The sequence below is a fragment of the Euleptes europaea genome, chromosome 3 (assembly GCF_029931775.1).
Source record: "Euleptes europaea isolate rEulEur1 chromosome 3, rEulEur1.hap1, whole genome shotgun sequence".
NCBI lineage: Eukaryota > Metazoa > Chordata > Lepidosauria > Squamata > Sphaerodactylidae > Euleptes > Euleptes europaea.
In genome coordinates this window covers 84,207,618-84,213,617 of record NC_079314.1, presented here as the reverse complement: position 1 = coordinate 84,213,617, position 6,000 = coordinate 84,207,618, and positions in this window count along the sequence as shown.

Below are 6,000 nucleotides of genomic sequence, written 5' to 3'. Positions count from 1 at the left end.
TATTTGCACTCAGCCTTCACAAAGAGCAGAGGCCAACCCAGAGATGCACCACTTACCATTAGTCTGCTTATGCTTCGTTCAAATCACCTCTTCCCTTTTATGCAGGGCTTTTGAGAACTTAATTGTGCTGCTGGTGGAAGATTATCCATGGTATGCTTGTTCCACATGGCAGAACAAGACTTAAATCTTGCAGTAGGTAAGAAATGGGAGCAGTGAGCAAAGATCAAGGTATAGCCACTAAAGGTATACCTATGGGTAAAGGTAAGAAATCTCTGAATCCAGAGAAAGTTGTTTGCATTAAAATCCCATTGAAATCAATGAGTGTGGTCACAACTGTGTTGAAAATATGAAGCTCCTTATAATGAATCAGACTGCTGATCAATCAAGGTCAGTACTCTGGCAGCAGTTCTCCAGGGTTTCATGCAGAGGCCTTTTATATCATCTCCTATGGATCCTCTTATAGAGTTGCCAGGGATTGAACCTGGGACTTCCTGCATTCCAAGCAGGTGTCCTACCACTGAGCCAGAGCCCCACCAATTTAAATCCCATTTATTTCAATGGATTTTAAAGGTCAATGTATTTAGAGGGCTGGAAGAAAAAGATTCCACCCCATATGGATGAAAAAGTTTCCCCTTTAATTGGTATCTCTGTGTGTCTCTCCTCAGGAAATATGTGCTTTCCATCACCATTCAGACAGTGAAGAAATCTTATCCTCTTGAACATTAACAACTCCAGTCCGTACATAATGTCCAAAGCTTTTCTCAGAGGAGCATGAATGTGATAATTCAATATGGGTATACAAAAGGACTTCTTGATGACAGACAAGAAAGTGGGAGTACACGAAGAATGAGTTTTGCCCTGACCCAATTAAATGATGTTTGTGCAATTTCCATTTCTCAGTGATCAACTGATGAATACCCAATAGAAATACTTACTTAGAAAAGCTTGTTTTTCCTTTGCAGAATAATGGCACTCGAGTAATCTGAACAGGAGGTATTTCACTGTGGCTGTATGGTTCATTTATTTGGCCAATGAGGAACCAATTTGCCATGAAGAACAGAGTAATAAATTAGAGGGGAAGAGGCAAAGAATATACAGTAGGGCTGTTGATTCGGTTCGGCCTGAACTGAAAATCAGCCGAATTTCCCTTGATTCGGCGATTTTTAGTTCAGGACGAACCGAACTCAAAACTGGTGGGCAACCGGGGAGCCGAATTCAGCGAGTTCGGGAGTTCATGAATAAATCCGGCAAATTCGGGGCGTCAGTAAGCAGCATAACCCTCAGTAAGCAGCATTCTCCTCCCCTGGCCAATCGGTGGCCAAACTGGGTCTCCTTCTGGCCAATAAGTCAGGATTGAATACTGGAGGAATCAGCTGATGTGCGGCCCGGCCAGGGAGAGAGAGAGAGGGAAATCCTCCTGTGTGTATGGGGGGGGGGTGCTTGTGCACATTCACTCCTTTCCGTGGATGCAGGGGGTGCATTTTTGAGGGTACAGACCCCAAACTTTCAGTGGAGATTCAGACAAGCCTTCTTAAGAGACCACCCAAGTTTTGTAAACATTGGGTCAGGGGGTCCCGAGATATGGGCTCCCCCCTTTTTTCTTTCCATGGCTGCAGGGGGCGCATTTTTGGTGGTACAAACCCCAAACTTTCAACGAAGCTTCAGATGAGCCTTCTTAAGAGACCCCCCAAGTTTTGTAAACATTGGGTCGGGGCCCCCGAGATATGGGCTCCACCCCTTTTTCCTCTCCCCCCTTTTCCATTTCCGTGGCTGCAGGGGGTGCTTTTTGGGGGGTGCAGCCCCCAAACTTTCAGCATAGCTTCAGACAATCCTTCTTAAGAGACCACCCAAGTTTTGTAAAGATGGGTTCAGTGGGGGCAGAAATATCGGCTCCCCCCTTTTCTCTTTCCGTGGCTGCAGGGGGGCGCATTTTTGGGTGTGCCGACCCCAAACTTTCAGCGGAGCTTCAGACAAGGCTTCTTAAGAGACCACCCAAGTTTTGTAAACATTGGGTCAGGGCCCCCCGAGATATGGGCTTTCCCCTTTTCCCTATTGGGATGAATGGATCACCCTCGAGAGATGCATACATATGGATCTCATATTGGATACAAATGGAATCATATTGGATTACCCAGCCTCCCAGCACCTCCTGATGGAACAGAAGACAGCCACAGTAAGACCCCTTGGGGGCTTTAATCTATAATTTTTCCTTTCTGTGTGTGTGTGTGGGGGGGGAAGCAGAGTCCGTGTGTGTGTGGGGAGGGAGCAGTTTCTTTGGGTGGGGGGGAGCCAAAGGGGGCTTTTGCCGGTTCTGCCTGGGGTGTGTGTTCCCCCTCCAGTCTCTCTCTCCCTGGTTTGAGGGGGGGCTTCAGTTTTGTGTCTTCAGGTTTTCCTTCATTCATAAGATCAGTTAGGTTATTTTGATGCTTGCTCAAAACTGGTTTTCAAATGGTGACTTAAAGAATGCATCTGCCTGGTCCCAAGTGCAATGCAAAAGGAGAAATTCCACCCCTTCCTGCTCATTATGCATAGCTAGCTGCCTCTGTCCCTTTCCATGGTTTGCAAACTCCCAGGTGTCAGGTGTTGCTTTGCACTGTTGCAAAGGTGTTGCATTGCGTGCTCGTGTTGCTTTGCAGTTGTATTGCTTTGCAAATTTTTTCACACCTGCCCCGCCCTTGCTCTCAGCTGTTTGTCGGGGCTGGGAGCTTTGTGCGTGGGCGGCAAGCTCTGCTCGGAGATACACATTAAGGGTGGGGGGACCCCTTTCGGGGCCCATATCTCAGCCCCCCCGACCCAATCTTTACAAAACTTGGGTGGTCTTTCAAGAAGCGTCCTTTGAAGCTCCTCTGAAAGTTTGGGACCTTTACCCCCAGAAATGCCCCCCCAGAGCCGTGGAAAGGCACGGTTGTGTTTTTAATGGCTTTATTCGGCCGAATTTTTTCCCCGAACTTTGAATTCCCGCCGAATTGCACGGACCCGAAGTGGGGGAGTTCAGACTTCGGCATATCCCGAATCTAAACGGGCCGAATTCAGCCGAATCCGAACTATACCGAATTTTTTTTAATTCAACAGCCCTAATATACAGTCAGTGACAGTAGGTTTCAAAATCGTGTGCCATCCCTTAAGGATTAGTAACCTCTAATGTGTGCAAAGGAGTTACATTGAAAGGCAAAGCCACATACCAGCAAGAGGTAGAAGACTTTAAGAGAAGCCACTTTAATGGTGTAGAGGATAGAATCTTAGGATGTTTCCAGACTAAGAAGAGAAAGGAGAAGGGAAAAAGAGGAAAGGGATGACACACAAAGAGGAAGCAGAATAAGGGGAAAGGAAAGGAGAAGGGGAAAATAAAGGGGGGGGAAGCCAACTAATCTACTAAGCCATTGCTGCCTCAACCGTATGCCCGGCAGAACATCTCCATCTTATAGGCCCTGTGGAACAGAGTTAAACCCTGCAGGGACTGGGTCTCATTAGACAGAGAGTTTCACCAGGCTGGAGTCAGAGCCGAAAATGTCCTGGCTCTGGTTGAGGACAGCAGGATAGTCCTGCGGCCAGGGACCACTAATAAGTTGTTTCCTGAAGAGCATAAAGCTCTCTGGGGGGTATATTGGAGAAGGCACCTGCAGTACAGGAACTCTACTGCAGATCACAAATGGCATACTGGAAAATAGTGTGGACAGTGAAGATATCACAGTCTCAAATGAGACTTTTCAGAAAGGCTCCACGTTACATGAGACTACTTTCTTGAGGTATGTGCTCTGGAAAGTAGAAGGTAGATGCTTCAATCCCACTGTAAATTTCTGCTAATGGAAGGGGAGCAATTTTCACCAATTCAGACAGTGCAAATGTATGACTCTGCCCTCATACTGTTCTGGGGGGGATAAGGTTGCCAACCTCCAGGTGGTGGCTAGAGCTCTCCCACTGTTACAACTGATCTCCAGGTGAAAGAGATCAGTTTCCCTGGAGAAAATGACCACTTTGGCAATTGGACTCTATAGCATTTAGTCCCTCCCCATGCCAAACCCCACCCTCCTCAGGCTCCACCTTCAAAATCTCCATTCTAAATCCAATGAATTCAATCAACTTAGAAGGGTGTAACTCTGCTTAGACTGGCAATGTACATCACATACATGTTTCTAGTGTTTGAAGTGAGGATCCTTTAAAGTATTGTATCAGAGAAAAGAACTACTCATGGTCTACACCATTTGAGTTAGCAGTGTTTCCAGTCTACACAGTTAATCTTTATACTCATGGATGGACTTGCCCTTGATTATAACTCAAATTCTAATATGTGCCATTTGGAAATTTGAGCTTCTTCAATTGATTTTCCAATAGTAATTTCTCAAAAGGTGTGTCTAGTGTGTCTAGCGTTAATGCATCTCCACAATAGCATTTCATAGTAGGAAACACTGAGACAACAAATTTTTAGTGACAGAGCAGGATTAATTCCAGCAACGGACTGTGTGTGAACAAGTCTCTTTGGGGCATTTTTCACGGTAGATGTTGCTTCTGTTTTGCCACGGACTAATAAAAAACACGATTTAAATGTTTTTTTCATGGCCGCGATTTATCCCTGTCAATTATCTGTAGTTTTGGTTTTTCATGAGAACAAAGTACGCTGTATTTGACAACGGTTTGGTCTGTCCCTTTTGCAGGAGGCCTCCCCTTCCAACAGGCTCATTGTTTATGCCTGCCCCCAGCTCCGCCTCAACTCCGCCCAGCAGACTACCTCGTGCGGTTCACCAGCCCCAGTGCAAAAAACAAGCACCAGTCCCTCTGGTCTCCTCCATTTTTCTTCCACCCTCGCTCTGTTCTGCTTTTGGAACAGTCAGATTCCAAATTGGGGGGGGGGGGGCAAGGCAGCACTTTCCTCAAAGCTTCCCTCTATTTTCTATAGGTGTGGAACCCATTGCCCTTTAATGATAGACAGGATTGGGGGGGGGGAGGGCATCCATGTGCCCAGAGAAGTGTTTAGCTGAAAGTGGGAATGGCGGGGGGGGGGGGAGAGGAAAGAAGGCCCCTGGCTTGCGCGCCGGCCATGATCCGGCCACATTGCATTGTGAGAGACAGGAGGGCTCCTAGCTTGCACGCCAGCCCCGATCCAGTCAGTGTGCATGGGGGGGGGGAGGAAAGAAGGCTCCTGGATCGCACGCCGGCCATGATCCAGCCACATTACATCGTGAGAGACAGGAGGGCTCCTAGCTTGCGAGCCAGCCCCGATCCAGCCAGTGTGCATGGGGTGGGGGAGAGGAAAGAAGGCCCCTGGATCGCGCGCCGGCCATGATCCGGCCACATTACATCATGAGAGACAGGAGGGCTCCTAGCTTGCGCGCCAGCCCCGATCCAGCCAGTGTGCATGGGGGGGGGAGGAAAGAAGGCCCCTGCGCGCCGGCCATGATCCGGCCACAGTGCATCGAGAGAGAGAAGGGAGATAAGAGCAGGCTGGCCACCCCTCTTCAGAAGAGTGATGGGAGGGAGTTTTGACTTGGGTTTTCCGCTCTCAGGATGCACATTTTTCCCATCCAATTTCTCAAAAATCCCCCTCCCCTCTGGGGCAGAGGAGCCAACAGCCCCTTCCCTTGAACATCCCCCCCACGGGCCCAGCTGCCCTAGACTGAGCTGCCAACACCACCACCACCCCCAGCGCGCGAGGAGCACATGGCGTGGCCCCACCGGTCTCCCCCTGGAGCCGTCCGTCTGACGTCCCCCTGGGCTTGGAGGTGTGGGCCCAGCTCCAAGGCCCATCCCGGGTGAGGGGCGGGGAAGGCGTGCCGCCTGCCCACCCACCAGCCTCCGGGACGGAGGGAGAGAAGTGCCAGGATTCTAGGCAGGCAGGCAGCAAAAGGGGCTGTATTCTTGTCCAAGCGCAAAACTCCCCCAGCCAATCACCGTTCTTGGGGGAGGAGAAAGGAGACGTCCCGGGGAGCGAAGCAAACATTTTTTCATGGGCATCCACGCAACAAAACACATGTCCACAGGAAAGATCGTCTCAAAAGTGGTTTG